Source organism: Eleutherodactylus coqui, chromosome 1 (genome assembly GCF_035609145.1).
Source record: "Eleutherodactylus coqui strain aEleCoq1 chromosome 1, aEleCoq1.hap1, whole genome shotgun sequence".
In the NCBI taxonomy this organism is placed as follows: Eukaryota; Metazoa; Chordata; class Amphibia; order Anura; family Eleutherodactylidae; genus Eleutherodactylus; species Eleutherodactylus coqui.
In genome coordinates this window covers 192,375,466-192,392,671 of record NC_089837.1, presented here as the reverse complement: position 1 = coordinate 192,392,671, position 17,206 = coordinate 192,375,466, and the positions used below count along the sequence as shown (strand labels likewise).

Below are 17,206 nucleotides of genomic sequence, written 5' to 3'. Positions count from 1 at the left end.
CAGAATGCCTATCAAGCTCTCTCTATGGGGTGGCTTGATAGACTGCCTGTCAGATTGCAGTATGATGTAATGCTATGGCATTACATCATACTGCAGGAGCGATCAAAGCATTGCAAGTTGTTGTCCCCTCTGGGGACTAAAGAAAATGGTAAAAGTAAGAACAATAGTTTTACTAATTATTAAAAAAAAAATAAGTAGTTCAAAAAAACCTTTGCCATATTTTGTAATAAAAGAATCTAAATAATAAAACAAAAATACATATTTGGTATTGCTGTGTCCGTAAAAGTCTGATCTATCAAAGTAACGCATTATACGCACGAATAACTTCGTCAAGAAATAAAGAATGCCAGAAATGCGTTTTTTGAGCCACCCTGTCTCCAAGAAAAAAACGCAATAAAAGCGATCAAAAAGTCGTATGCATTCCAAAATGGTACCAACGCAAACTATAGAACGTCTTGCAAAAAATGATCCCTCGCACCGCTATATCCACGGAAAAATAAAAACGTTATTGCGTGCAGAAGATGGCGGCAGAAAAAAATGTTAAAGTAGTGCAGCCAAAAAAAACAAAACTATGAGTTTGGTATCCTAGTAATCGCTGCAGATTTTTTACACTGGATAATACGCAATGCATATAAACGAATTCCGCCTAAATAGGAATAAAATCCAAAGCTCCATTATGTCACTTTATTAAAATCCAACATGCAGAATGCAGACACCGGGTTCTCTTACATATTCTTCATGAGATTGGTGTCACCCTGCACCTCCATGCGTCCTATGGCAGCTTTTGTTGAGCAGCACTATATTTAAATCTTAATTTTAGGTTGTATTTTCCCTTTTAAAGTAATGTTATTATTAATGTGACCGTTGTTAATTTTATTTTTATTTTATAGGAAGAATAGGGCAAATTTAATACTGAAAATGCACCAGTTTTCTGATGCAAATTGCACCAGAAAACTGTCTTACGTGTTTTCAACCTCATATATTGTGCGTTATACACTGTTCACCAAGTCAATAAAAGGGACGTGTCTTTGGAGGAAAGTTTTCTGATAGATTTTGCTCTGACGTTTTGGCACTTTTGGATGTAAAAAGTCACATACAGACTAGAAACGTCTATGTTACTCTTCTCACCCAAATGTGCCACAATATCTATTGGAAAACTAGGCCAACTTATAGGTCTAACAATTAACACGATTAGTAAATCTGCCCTAAGGCTGGTTTCACACAGGGCGGATTTGCCCCCGAAATTCCATGCGGAATTTCGCAGCGGCAAATCCGCATACGGCTGCTAATTCTGGGATTAGCCAGCCAAGTGGACGAGATTACTCAGAAATCTCATCCACACGGGACGGCAAATCCGCTGCGGCTAAGCTGGCAGAAGCCGCTGCTGCGGCGCGGATTTACCGAACGCAGCATGTCTTTTTTTTTTTTTTTTTTCCCGCTGCGGCCGCGCTCTCCTCTATGGGAGCGCCGGCCACAGCGGAAGAGCGAGCGGCTGGGCCGCTTCGAAGCAGCCACGCCTTTTTCCGCGGTGGTTCTCCCGGCGGAAATGTCGCGGTTTTTGCTGCGGCCAAATCACGACATTTCCGTCGGGAATCCGTCGTGAACCCAGCCTAATAGTTTTTCTAAAAAGCTGTGTTGTAGGAATACTGATAACGACTTTATTATTTGTGCAACTGAACCACAAAAGATAAAGCATGTAAATGCGAGAGTTACATCTGATATGTAATGTTAGTACAGGCTTTTATAGATAGATAGATGCACAGTAAAGAAAACCATTGATTATCTGGACTCCAGATCGACGGCTCTGCTCATAAGATAGTGTCCGATTTGCGCCGTGTTGCCTCCGCCGTTGTAAGGCATACTCTTCTTTGAATCACTTTCCGTATTTGATTTTTTTAGGACATATTTGCCAATGTTCTACAACTGCATTATCTTGCATTATAAAGAATAAAATGAACATAAACTCTGAATGACAGGCGGAAGCGAAGTAAATACTGTTTTCCTTATAATTGTGTGTTTTCTGCCTGCCTCTCTGAAAATTACCATTTGAATTGGTCTCTTCTCAATTCTATTCCTGCTATCAATTTTCAAGAGCTCTATTTCGAGTCAGTGGCCATCACTGTGACAAAAAAGCGTCTCCCATCTAAAAGTTTGAACATTCTCTGAAAACGCGTGTTTTCAAAATGGGTTTATTTTCGTTTCAGAAAAATCTTTAATTTGACAACCCTCACAATGATTTATCACAATAGACTGCTTAAAACTGCTCGGAATAATGAGCAACGTGAATTTCAATTCTTCCTTAAGGCTAAACGAGTCAGCAGGAGCTCAAATTGCAAGGTAGACACTTTTATTTGAGCTCATATACAAGTGAAAATGTGTATGAGGCTACTATAACGAGGCCTGTGGGGATTTGGGATTATTTATTTAAGCCCTTATGAAAAGTAAACTATTTCCCTGTGTGTTTAACAGTGCAAAGAAAAGATTACCGTAAGACAGACCCCGCTCCTCGTACGCAGAAAGCGCCGAACGAAAGGGAAAAACAAATCAAAGCTTGAAGACTTTGTAAAAGGGTCTGATTTAGATAATTATTTGGAAGAGGCACGTTCGCGGACTCCATGATACGAGTCTGGGATTTGCCATTAATGAGGATCCTCAAACATTAACTCTAAACTTCGAGATGGTGGAAGTGTTGATATTTCCTGGCAACACTTCAGATCAATAAGACAAACTATTATATTTCCTGGGTAAATCCCCTGTGAATAAAGTTTCGTGCTTCTCCGGATTGCTCAAACTTTCTCCAGATATATAGAAAGCGACCTAGAAATCCTAAATGCTTAACTCCTAAGTAGTAAGAACGTTTTATATAAAAATGGATTCTGGGAAGGCTAAATATTTGTTGACTTTGAACAGACAGATGAAATACTAATAAAAATAAAATGGTTTCCTTTGGGGCTCATGTCCACAGGCGGTTTTTCATCACTTATTACGCGTGCGATACACAGCCGCGTAGTGCGCAGTGAATGGAGTCAATGAAGGTAAATGGACTTTCGTTAATCCATGCACATGAGCGTGTAGATAGAATGCTCTATTTCTCGGCGTACCACACAGCATGAGCTCTAGTCATACGCTGCCCATATAAAGTAAACGCTGTCCATATGCAATACATTGTGTATGGGCGGTGATTTCATCCGCAACTCTGCTATGAAACAGAGCGGGGAATTAAAAAAGACGGAGTCACACTGCGCATGACCGCATGCTTGAGATTCATGGGGATGCGCAGTACATTCGCTGCCCATCAGACTCCCAGTGTTTTACCAAGCGCCTGGACGTGAGGCCTTAGGAAGACAACATGTATTATAGTAATATATTGTTACATTAAAATTAACTAGTGAAAATTGCATATACTTCCATATTTTCATAAAAACTAAAAAAAAAAATCACATGATGCGTTCTTCATCTTGTTATGGCTTCATATGACAATCTGGAAGGGTAAAAAGAAAAATAGGTTTTACAGTCAGTTTTGCCTTATCATTTTCCCGTGTTCATAACTACAGTGGACCGAAAAATACCTTTGGGTCAGAGGCTTGAGTTAGGCTCCTATGTCACTCATTGGGAGGCAGTTAGCTGCAATGGAAATCTTTTAATCCAAATGCTCTATCTACAGTGGAGACTATGAAGCCTGCTTCAATAGTCCGTATACAAATGCATAGAGAGAAAAACAATCGTAAAAAAATTCCTGCGCTCATAGGACAGCCTGTTATCAGTAGTTTTTAGTGTCTGATGTCCATATCCAAAATGGTATTGACACTCACTTTAGCACTCCAATGGTATTGGCACTCCAAAGTGCCAATGCCATTTTCGATATGGTCATCAGTGACTGAAAACTGTTGATAACAAGCTGTCCTATAAGCGCAGGAATCTTTTACAATTGATTGTTTTTCTCCCCTCCCTCCAACATCATTTTAGAGACCCTAAAATTTTCACATCCTAAGGCCGGCTGCACATGGCCGTGACAGGTTCCGCCGCGGAATTCCACGGCGGAGCCCGTCACTGCGCCCCCCAGAGACCCCAATACTTACCTGCGGATTCGGCGTCTTCCGACCTGCAAGACGCTTCAGTGCGCATGCACAATAGAGCGCGTGACGCGCCGGACGCGTCATATGACACACCCACAGCGTCACATGGCGCGCCGGCCGCGTCATATGACACGGCTGGGGGTGGGCGGGGAAGCGGTTTCATGCTATCCTCCGCTGTGCTACAGCGGAAGACAGCGTGACGGACGGCTTCCATTCCAAATAGAGCATGCCGCGGGTGAGGTCGGGTGACTTCACGGTGCGGAATTCCGCGATGGAATTCCGCACCGTGAGCATTGAGCTATTAGGTTCAATAGGACCTAATAGCTGCGGGCAATGCAGCGGATTTGTGACGCGTATTACGCGGCGGAAATCCATCCGTGGGAAGGAGCCCTTAATCAGCGGACTAAGTATTTACTCTATGTTCCCTTATGTTTTAAAAGCGCTACGGAATAGATTAGTGGTATACAAATAAAGTTTATTATTATTACTCCTCCTGTTCTGGTATTGTTCTAAGTACAAATTCATCACACCATGTCTGTGCCTTTTTTATATACCGTATGTGTGTGTGTATATATATATATATATATATATATATATATATATATATATATATATATGTGTGTATGTATGTATACCTAATGCATTAAGCCTGAGGAAGGACCCTGAGAGGTTCAAAAGCTCGCTATAACATCATGTATTTTTGTTAGCCATTGAAAGCCATCATATCCACAGGATTACTTGGCTTCTCTTACTGAGAACAATCACATTTTGCTCTACTGACTAACACGGTGCCAAACCTTTTTTTTTTTCTTTCTTCTTTTGATCCAAGGCAAACTTGCTTAATAGATTTTATGCAGCATTCTGGGTTTACATGTCTAATTTCCAATATAGGGACGCTCCAAGTGTTAAAGGGCAGATGTCTCTAATAACGTGGCTATTTGGTGTATACTATGCATCTTGTCACCTTAATCATGTGGACCCTCAAAATATTTTCTTTTTCTCTGTGCCTTCTCCGCTCTTCATTTTGTGCTGATCTATGTGCACATACTGTATTATATATGTAATATTAGTGTCTTACAGCTCCTAGAGAAATCAAAAAATATTTCTTGAAATTCAGTTGCTGGATACAACTAGATTACCTCCTTATCGCAGAGGAGCCCGAGATGTTGAACAATATCACCTCAACGTCTAATAGAGAACTTTGGATGTACTGTAATGTTAGCTCAACACCTGCAGCAGTTTTTGATGGATTGTGTTAATAACAACGAAGTAAGAACAACACAACCTTTTGTGCCAGAACATGCCTGTTCATAGCTCGCCATTGCAATAAGAAAGCAGAAACGTAAGCTCTTTTCTATCACCACCCACTCTGCTTCTGTGCTTTTCAACTTTTAATAGCAAGGCATATTGGTTCACCGCTGGGAGGTTTTCAAATTATATTCTGCAGGGGAACTACACCAATCTTTTTTCCATGGCATACCACCATGTTAATGAGCAGTTACATTAGATATCTGGACATATTTTTGAGCAGTTTGTGTCCATGTAATTCCTGCAGGAAAACAATGAAGATGGGGAATTGCACTTAAGTGGAGGGAAGTTAGAGAAATAGAACACAGTATGAATATGCTAAATGTACCTGCAGACCCTTCCATCATTAGTCCGTGCAACATCTGCGTTAAGTATGCCTATCCGACATCACACCCCACTGCCTTCTCCCACACTGTACAATCTATCCACTGTATACTGTACAGTACAGTTCCTCAAAATGAATCTCAAGGTAGGGTTCGAAAATCTCTAATTTTGTGTAATATGTTCGTGACTGAACTAATTTGTTCTCTGGGTATTTGTAATGAGAACGAGTAAGCTAAAATATACTCAAAGTGCAGGTATTAAGTATTAAAGAGTGTCTTGAAGACACAGCATTATGGGCCCCCGGGCAAAGCAGTGTACTGGGGCCCCTGCGACAACTACTCATAGGAATAAAGCGGACAAGCGAGTTAGTAACCGGTGACCTAGATCGGAGAACCGGAAGTCTAAGTCTCTAGGGTCCATTTTTCTCTTGCACTGAAGACATCTCTTTGTTACTGATTTACACTAGAAAGTAACGAGACGATGTACTACGCTTCACAAGGTGATCCACACATCCATTCGGTGGGAAATCTCTCTTTTTATTTTAGAAATTATGGACAATTTACAAAAGGAATTCTGGGTAATTTGAAAGTGAAACAGAAAGCGACACAATGGAAGTCTTCACACATGGCATAGACAGATTGGAGCCAAGTTCATATCCTGCCCCACAACATTATCATATATACAAGGTGCATTGAAATGTTAACATACATAGATTAGTATGGGGGCCCCCAGGCTAGTGACCATCAGGCCCATGCGTTAAGATGGCACTGCTTGAAGGTGATTCCAACTATTCATTGGGTTTGATTGAGTTGGATATCCCAGACAGCGGAGCTGAGAAGGAGGGGCTGTACCTGCTACTGCAGATCATCTCATTCACTTGAATAGATGTGCTGCAGGACCAAACACAGATACTGACATGGACAAGCCACTGTACTTGTGTAAACAATGAAGAGCACAGATCTGTGTCGTTCTCCCTACTTCTTGCTAATCTACTAATGCATGGTAGACCAGTAGGAGTTTGACAGCAGGATCAGACTACCCTGAGGTTTAGGTTGTCTGTTACTATGCATACACCTAGATCTGCATAGGGGCAATGGCAGCAAAACAATAGATTTTTTTTTTTTTATTAACACCGGTTGCAAAGTTGCTTAATTTTTAATTTGTATGCATTCGAGCAATAAAACAATTGCGACTTTGCGTCATAAACCTGTAGTTAAAGGTTGATCTTAGAATTCTGTACCTTCTACCATAGGCCATAAAAGAGCGCTTTCAGCTTCCTGCCTTCACAGACTTGCAGATACAGCTGTACAGAGGATTAGCAGCGATGCACGGAGGGCATGGTTTTCAGGTCTGCTACTGGATGTAATGATAATCCTCAGTAGAGATTCTCCAGCACCAGCAAGATAGGTTCATATATAAAACTCATGCTTTTTTAGGTAATCTATTTGAAGCAAAGTGAATTCATAATAAAAGCAAGCACATTAGCTTGGGATCGCTTTTGCTGGGGTGCAATTAAAATAAACACAGAATACAGCAAGAACAAAAGAAATACCTTGCCTGTCTGGCTTTAGAAATGGTACTCGCAGTCCAAATGTAAGACTCGCACAGACCAGCTATCTTTGTACTCAGACCAACTATTGACCTCTTAGTTGTTCCTTAAATTTTTACCCAGTGGCTTACTTAATTATCAGCCAGCAGGTGGTACAGGTCTCCCAGATAGCTCTACTAGGAGCAACAGAGAGAGTACCTCCCCTCTACCACCAAGCCTAGCTGCTTGTCACTAATAATATACAGGGTGGGCCAGGGAAAAGTAGTAACAGGCAGAACAAATAAGTGTATAGTTTTTTTTTTCAAAGCTTTATTGATTTACCCACATTACAATAGATACTGAATGTGGTCCCTGTTTACTTTTCTGCACCTCTGGGCACGTCACAACATGTTGGCTGATACTGCCTGCAGCTCTTCAACAGTAATGCTGCTAATGTGTGGGATGTTTTCCTTGAGTTCATCCAGGGTATGCAGATTACACAGGTCTGCAAAAAAAAAAATAGCCCTATCTTAGCTATTCATGAATGAATAGCTAAGCACTATCTGTAATTGGCTGAGCGCTCAGCCAATCAGCACAGCCCTTTCAGGGCGGGGATTTTTAAATCCCCGCCTGCTGAAAGTGCTGGATAGCAGTGTCGGGGACCCAGCTGGAGGACGCGTGTGTGCGGCGGATAGGTGAGTAATTTTTTTTAAAACTTTTTTTTACCACTTATTGATGATTTTCAGGGAAGGGCTTATATTTCAAGCCTTTCCCCGAAAATCATACTGCAGGGTTTGCCAAAAACCACTGCTTTCAATGGGACCAGCAGCAGCGCCGATCCCATTGAAAGCAATGGGATAGCATGCTGCACTTCTGCCACAGCTGTCACAGAAGTCCGCGGTATTCTTCAAATCTTTTCAATGGGACTAGCGCTGCTGCCACTGGCCCCATTGAAAAGACTGGTGATATCCCGGCATCATCCTGTTTTTTTTCTCGCACTGCGAGGCGAGAGTTTTCACTTGCTCTCGCAGTGCAGTGGAGAAAAAAAACGCCAGTGGGTGTCCGTCCTAAGGGTGCATTCACACTCGTGAGTACGATATTGGTCCAAGAAATTCGGACTGATATTGTACTTTAATCTGCAATTCTGGGTGCAGGCGCAATACATTGTTGCTTAAAAAAACGCACCTGAAAAACATTGCAAGTGTTTCCAATAGTTTCAGTGGTAAAAACCGCATTGCATTTGCATTCCAATCACATGCGAAAACCCATAGGAAATAATGTGTAACAACTCGGGGGCCGTGTGCCTCTTGTCACCTAAGCTGATTAGTTTCAGCACGACTTGTTGACGCTTGTCCACCGCTGTGCTGCCGTGCGCTACCGACTGCTGGCAACGTGCTCACACTTCGTAATTGAAAGGTGGAGAGGGGAGGGGGGTTGGAGGAGGTGGCATAATACGCCGCAGATAGCAGCACCGAGATAGGACCCGCTATTCTTGGTGTGGGTAGCACGTGAGCGGTCCCAGGCTCTGACTCAGTCCTAGCCTTCACCAAGTTCACCCAATGTGCCATCAGGGAGATATAGTGGCCCTGCCCACCAGTACTTGTCCATGTGTCCGTCATTAAGTGGACCTTCCCAGTAACTGCGTTGTTGAGGGAAGGGTAATGTTGCGGGAGACGTGCTGGTGTAGAGCGGGGACGGCACACTGGGAAAAATAGTGGCAACTGGGGACCGAGTAGCGCGGGACCGCTGCCGCTATCATGTTTTTGAAAACCTCTGTTTCCACAAGCCTGTACGGCAGCATCTCCAGGCTGATTAATTTGGCAATGTGCACGTTTCAAGCTTGTGCATGCGGGTGGGTGGCAGCGTATCTTCGCTTTCGCTCCAACGCTTGTGTTAACGACAGCTGAATGCTGCGCTGGGAGACATTGCTAGAGGCCATGGAGGACCGTGGAGGTGAGGGTGTGGGTGCAGGCCGGTAGACACTCGTGCCTGCGTCCTGGGAGGGGATTGGATCTGTGTGCCAGGTTGTGGCACAGGGGAAGAGTCAGTGGTGTGACCCGGAGGCGGTGAATGGCCTTTGTCCCACCTTATGGGGTGCTTGGCCACCATATGCCTGCTGGTGGTGGTGAGGCTGGTAGTGGTGGCTCCCCGGCTGATCTTTGTGCGGCACAGGTTGCACACCACTGTTCGTTGGTCGTCCGCACTCTCACTGAAAAACATCCACACCTTTGAACATCTAGCTCTCTGCACGGAGGTTTGCCGCGAGGGGGTGCTGTAGGAAACGGTTGGGGGATTCTTTGCTCTGGCCTTCCTCTACCCCTGGCCACCCCACTGCTTCTTCCAACCTGTCCTGCTGCTGCACTTGCCTCAGCCTCTGAAGCCCTGTCTTCAGTAGGCTTAGCAAGCCAGGTGGGGTCGGTCACCTCACCGTCCAGCAGCTCTTCCTCCGAATCCTCCGTACGCTCCCTCGGACTTACTGCCCTTACTACTACCTCACTGACAGACAACTGTGTCTCATCATCCTCACCCCTAAAAAGCTTTCGAGACAGTTGCCGGAAGTCCCCAGCCTCATCATCCGGACTACGGGAACTTTCCAAAGGTTGAGCATCGGTCACAACATGGTGCACTACTGCTCCCAGCCAGCCACAACTGTAATGCACACGATGAAGAGTAGCCCTGAGAAGGACTTTTGGGGTTCTTGAAGACAGGATCCCACGCTAACACTTTCCCTATATCAGCAGCAGCACTATCCCTAACCTCTGCCCGCATGCGTCTGATATGAGCCGCGGGCGGGACCAGTTTAAGTACTCGGCGGTCACCTGATCTCGCCAGCCACTCACTACTGTGGTGGGGGGGGGAGAAGGCTGGCACATCACAGTAGGAAGTGGTAATGCCTTCCCTGCATGTTTATTGGCTAGAAAATGGCGCTAAGCATGCAGGGAAGGGAAATGCAATTGAATCGAGTACCGCGTGGTGTTCAACTCAAGTAACGAGCATCTCTAGTACCCTAATGCTCGAACGAGCATCAAGCTCGGACGAGTGTGCTCGCTCATCTCTAACTATACCAAATGCAGTAAAAATCTGCTCATCTAGATAATCCGTAGCTTCTGCTAACTTGTTCCACATTTGCATTTTATTACATAGAATTCCGAAACAAATATATATAATATATTATTATAGGTGAAGGCCCTCACTGACTGACTGGCCACTAATTCTCTAACTTCCTGATGTCGTACAATCATGACATTTGCGATGCTCATTCTTTAGGTCCTAAAGTGGAAAAGTAAAGGGGTCAAACTTGAAAATTCAATGCTAAGCACAAAGGTATTGGCACCCCTGTGTAATGTAAGAAATCTGATTCTGTAACTTTCCAGTGTTGCACAAACAGGAATTTTGGGATGATCATTCTTTAGGTCCCATATAGGAAAAGTAAAGGGGTCACAACTAGAGATGAGCAAGCATACTTGCTAAGGACAATTACTCGATCAAGCATTGTCCTTAGCGATTACCTGCCCGCTCGGAAGAAAAGGTTTGGCTGCCGGAGCGGGTGAAAGGTGAGTTGCAGTAGTGAGCAGGGGGGAGCTGGGGGAAGCGAAGGAGAGAGAGATCTCCCCTCCGTTCCTCCCCGCTCTCCCCCGCCGCTGGCAGCCGAACCTTTTCTTCCGAGCAGGCAGGTACTCGCTAAGGGCAATGCTCAATCGAGTAATTGCCCTTAGTGAGTATGCTCGCTCATCTCAAGTCACAACTCAAAAATTCAATGCTAAGTGCAAAAGTATTGGCACCCCTGTGTAATGTACCAAATCTAATTCTCTAAATTCCCAGTGTTGTACAAGCATGAAATTTGGGATGATCATTCTTTAGGTTCTAAATAGGAAAAGTAAATGGGTCACAACTTGAAAATTCAATGCTAAGCGCAAAAGTATTGGCGCCCCTCTGTAATGTACAAAATCTAATTCTCTAACCTCTCGATGTCGCACAAACATGAAAGCTGTGATGTGATTGGTTGTTATTAGAGATGAGTGAGCCTACTCGGCCACGCCCCTTTTTCGCCCGAGCACCGCGATTTTCGAGTACTTCCGTACTCGGGCAAAAAGATTCGGGGGGCGCCGTGGGTGAGTGGGGGGTTGCAGCGGGGAGTGGGGGGGAGAGGGAGAGAGAGAGGGTTCCCCCCTGTTCCCCGCTGCTACCCCCCGCGCCACCACGCCTCCCCGCGCCCCCCGAATCTTTTCACCCGAGTACTGAAGTACTCGAAAATCGCGGTGCTCGATCGAGTAATTACTCGAAACGAGTATATTCGCTCATCTCTAGTTGTTATATATTGTACTGCTGAGGTAACATGAAAGCTGTGCTGTGATTGGTAGTTTATATATTATGCTGTTCGATTGCCGAGCACCCGCTCTCCCTCACACAGGAGACTCGCACCAGGCTACTAAAGTAGCCGCCGAAAAGATGGCCAAGCATAATAAAGCCCCTTAATGCCCACCATCAAAAGATGTATGGGCGGTCGTTAAGGGGTTAATACTTTCATCAATGTAAAATTGTTAATTTGTGAACATTAATAAACGGTAAATACAAACACTTTATGATTCCTCTGGGACTGTTCTCTAAGAACCCACCAGTCCTGAGATGTAAATGGACTCCTGTTGTTACAATGAATGGAGAGTGCTGCAGTTCCTTGTACAGCTGGGTAGCCGGGAGTGCCACTGTGGGGAGAACTTCAGAAGGGAATGAAGTGCTAAGTCAACTGTGGCCCCTTCATTCTCAGGTTTGGTGGGAGTCCCAGAGATTAGATGCCCACTAATCAAAGTGGTGACATATACTAACAACAAGCTAGGAATACCCAATTGTGCTTCTACCATGCTCTATACAATTATATATGATCAGAGTAATGGTATAACTAAAGACTGACTGACTAGTTTCGCTACTTCCCTGAAGTGATGTGAGATGGTTTTAACACAAAAATGCCTCCTATCCGCGAGGAAATTGCATGTTGGAGAGCGCAATGTTGGGACGAGTTTCACAGCCCCATATTGCACTCACCCGTGTGAAATTAGCCTTATTTGATAATGTAGATCAATGCCCATATACTTCTGGTTTTATGACTAAAACTTTACTGTTACTGTACAAATGGAAATTTCTACAAATTTTTAATACATTTTTTGTTTCAATTTCTCACCATTTCTGAGATATTTACTGTCAGTACAGGAGAACAACCTTCTGCAGACCTAGCCCTGCTCTCAACTGAGATGTAGATACAACTGTACCCAGTATAGGCAATGCTATGTGAGCTGAAGACCTCAGCAGCAACTGCACAAATTTCACTGTTCCTTTGCTACAGTATATGGGGTCCCGGCCACTTGGCTCACAGAGGATTGCCCAGGCTGGAAACAGTTGTACAGCTTTCTAGGTATGTATAATGAATGCTGCCTCTGGATGAAAACAAGAGTTTTGTTATTCACTGGCAGCAAATACCTTGAAAATGGTGAGGAAATGTAACACAAAGTAGATATTTAGAAAGTTGTATAGCTTTCTATTTATGCACTGATTAAAGATCGCCTATATTTTTTAATGGAAACATGGATTGGTTCGGAATTGAGAAAGAATGCAGCCTTGCCCTATGCCCATCACCAGTCCTTTTCAGTCTGTATGCAGAAACGATCATGAGGCAATGCAATTTGCATGAGTCAAAATCGGTCGCAGAAATGTCAACGACCTTCGATATGTAGATGACACCACCCTGCTTGCGGAAAGGGACCTGGAATACGTACCTTATCCAATGAGTGCAAAAGGAAAACGAACGCATGGGACTGTACCTCAACAGCGAGAAAACGAAAGTCACAAAAACATAAAAATGAACAACGAGGAAGTCGAGACGGTCCAAGATTTCATCTTCCTTGGATCTAAAATCGATTGCAGAGGGCAATCTGGACCTGAGATCAAGAGATGGATTACATTTGGTAGGAATGCAATGCAAGGAATGGAAAAGATCTGGAAAAGCAAGGATATTGGCATTGCAACAAAAACCGGACTGGTCAATGCAATCGCCTTTCCCATAACGATGTATGGTTGCAGAAGTTGGGTGCTCAGGAAAACAGACAGAAGGGAAATTGATGCATTTGAACTATGGTGCTGGGGGAGAATGCTATGGGTACCTTGGACTGCCACGACAACGAATAAGGTATTGTTAGATTGCGTCAAACCGAAGACCTCACTAGAGGGCAAAATCAACAAACAGCGGCTCTCTTTTTTTTTTTTTTTTTTTTTTTTTTTTTTTTAGCCATGTGATGCAGGCTAATACTGGAAACAGTACTGATGCTTGGCAAGGTCAGTGGAAAGAGAAGATCAGGGCTACAAAGAACAAGATGCCTAGATACAATCAAGGCCACCACCAACATGTCAATCGCCGAACTGAAAGAAGTGGTGAAAGACAGGAATGCGTGGAGAGCATTGATCCATGGAGTGACCGATTGTCGGATGTGACTGAACAGATAAGCAATCAAATATTTTTTTTACTAATTAAAACCATAAAGTGAAACATTTTCCATTTTTCTAGTTTTTTTTTGTTTGTTTTTTTTTAGTTCTGTTGTCTGTAAAGGACTATGCCGTCTTACCTTTGCTGTAGAGATATGCTTTACAGCAGAAATTATGGGCCATTCGTACATTGAACAGAAGGGGACCTAATGAATTGTGTGTGTGTGTGTGTGTGTGTGTGTATATGTGTATATGTATATATATATATATATAATATATATATATATATATTTTTATTATTATTATTATTATTTTTATTATTATATAATTATATTTATTAGTGTTATCTTTCATTGTAGTCCGGCCTGTAATTATTAGATGACTGATGAAAACTTTACTCCCCAGAACAGGAGGTATCAGTCTATTGGCTTAGTGGTCAGTATGAAAAATGCAGGGTATTCGGATTTTTTAAAACCTAGATCCTGACATTGTAAATTTTAAAAACTCACTAAACATTCTATAGAAATATGTTTAACATAAAACTTGATTTATACAGTAGGACATTTTCCCTATAAGATTGGAAAGCCCCCTTTTAAATTATTAAGATTTGTGTTTCAGAATAATCACAATAAAACCCTTTTGGCCCATGATGTTTGTTTGAAAAAATAAATAAATCTGTGAATCTGCAGGATAATGCGAAAGAAATCAAGGATTTAGCAAAGTTGGGATAATTATTTGTCTAGTTTGAGCAGAAACCTTCCTTTTTAATTAGTGTAGTTGATGTCATTTATCTAGCGCTCAGACACCGCGTTCCTCCTGGGTCACTGTAATGATATAATTGACCACTATCTTAGATATACAGTATGTGAAATATGATCTCAGCACTCCCACTGTTGTTAAATGTTCTTTTGCTTACAATAGTCAATGGCAAGGTTTACTCATTGCTAGAGTAATGGAATTGGCAAGAACACAAGAGGAATAGATTTTAGAAGAGTATCAATGTTAACATTTCACCCCCTTCTGATTAGTAATTATCTGGTAGTTGGAGCAGCCCCATAAATTCACCTGCTGAGGGATGAGTATGAGATTTAAAATGCAGTCTTCATATGAATATTAATTAGCTTGATTTTAGAATATCAAGCTTTATTCACTGCAACAGAAGAAGTCCACTAGTAGTATATGTAGTCTTTACAGAATAGACTTACTTTAAAACTAATTTTTATTATGATGATTTAAAATTCTGGTTTTAAGACAGACAAACAAAACAGCAAGCTAACCCCTAGTGAGCAGGATAAATACCGATATGTAGTCATCTCTGGCAATAGTGTGCATAAACAGACAAACACATGAATGATAATGAGTAGACCCACCCATTAAGAGCAAAAAGGCACTAGTTAAGGGGTGGGACATAAATCCCAAACACCCTAATACAATGAAAGGAGGGTTGATTAACACGGTCCTATCACCCCTAGTAGTCCTTATGCTCACTGGCATACAACGCCCTCATTCCCCCTGTGTTATATTTATCAAGTCATTTGAGGAAAAGGCGCCTTCAACCAGGGTTCAATTTGTTCAAGCTACAATAATCGTGTTCTTATATGGTGAGTCCAACCCCTAAGATACTTAAATACATATAAAGGCAAGAGACTCAATATTGTGATCTTAGTGTCTAAGACCAGGATAAATCCTATAGTATATTAAATTCAATAGGTTCTGTTCTAATAGAGCATAGTACAGTAGGATAAGTTGAGATAAATGTTCAACAGGACCTACGCGTGTTCCTGGAGGTCTCAGTTTCTCAGGGACCCATATAGCTCTCTGATAGAAGTGTCAATCTCTCTGGTAGAGAAGACCTCACTCAATTTGATAGGACTATAGAGCTTTCCAGGAGAGAGATTTAGAGGACCGCAACTAATCTATATCTATCTGATTAAAAATATAGCTGTCCCAGATCTTTAATCAGTGGAGGGTTGGTGGACTCTTAATACCGTCAGATGACTCTCTAGCCCCAATACTAATCAACCCTCAAGGATCTAGGTTTTAGTAAGTAGAGAGCAATGGTAGGCTAGCTAGTTTACGGAATCCGTTATCTATAATTAACTAAGATGCAGCTACCAGATATCCAGCGGCCAAATTTTTACGCGACCAGCAAAGATAGGTCTTGCCCTATCTTTTGGCTGCGATCAGCTGGCAGCTTCCATAGAAGCCAGTGGTAACAGAGCTGTCTGTTCTTTGCAGAAATCAGCTCTATGCACAAGCGCATTGACCCAGGGAACATCTGATCTGCAGACGTCCCTGGCGACGGATGCCCACCTATTCATATTGATGACCATCCTGAGTGCCAGTTCACTGGTTGTCCTTTCTTAGACCACTTTTCTTAGGTACAAACCACTGTAGCCCTTGAACAATGTGAATAATCTCATCTATTGATGCTTTATTCACATAAATATGCCTATCCGTTTTCTAATACTGTTAGCAAAATTTAATATATAGAAAATATAGGTTAAGGACTAAATCCTCTTTGTTTTTCAGAAACTGCCCAATGTAGACCTTATGTAGTATACTGGGTTGGCTTGAAGCCCATAGAATAAGGAGCCCTACACTTTAAAGGGGGTTTCCGTTGAAAACCTGATTTCTATGTCTAGAACTTGTTACTGCAAATGAAGATTGAACAATAACTCTGCAGTGCCACCTATTGGATGGCAACATTCCTGCAAATCAATGTCAGACCCTTTTATACAGGTCTTTATAACAATGATTGGGAATTGAAAACCACACACACTGGTTATGGTGCCCCCTGCTGGTGTTTTGTTTCCTTTTCAAAATGGCCACTTAGTGTTCTGTGCTGGTTAGAACTCATTTTGTGCAGTCTGTGGCACAATGTGTTCCATTTAAAAAACAAAAACCTAATGGAAGCAAAATGAAAGCTGCCTGTTTTCACTCTGTTTTTTGAAAAACCCATTGCGATCAATGGGGCAAAACCGGAAATGTTTAATTCCATTTTAATTCCATTTTTGTGTTCTTTAAATAAAAGCGAGAGCTGGAATACCCTAAAACAGGTGTGAACAAGCCCTCAGGTAAGGTGTATGTGTTCTGCATTTGGTTTGCAGTTTAAACAAACAAACCTCTAAATCCAGAGCTCTCGGGTCCCTTTATGACCGCTTTCTAGTTGTCTCTATTACTTTTCACACTGATGGGGGAAAATGCAAGGAAATAGGAGCGATATAAATATAGTTCTTTCTTTCACAAATAAGACAAATCTGTTGTGTTTGGAAGCTTTGTGTCGGTTTTTCCTTCAGAGTCTGCTGAATATTTCATCAGTACAAGCTTTGAACAAGACTCAGAAAAGGCAGGGTTTTATTTTTAGCTTGTGGAGCAGGATGTGTTTTTCCAAATCAATAGGTGGCTTGCTGAAGAAATTTCATTATAATAATTTATTTATGTAAAGGTTTTGTCCAACACATTCTAGTGTGTTACCGCTTGGCAAATCACAAAGCCA

General features: G+C 42.4%; 1 protein-coding gene across 2 annotated transcripts in view; it reads left to right on the top strand.

Moving 5' to 3' along the window:
* Positions 1–17,206, top strand: part of UBE3D (ubiquitin protein ligase E3D) — a 155,029-nt gene that overhangs the window by 68,826 nt on the left and 68,997 nt on the right. The gene's annotated exons all lie outside the window — the stretch shown is intronic.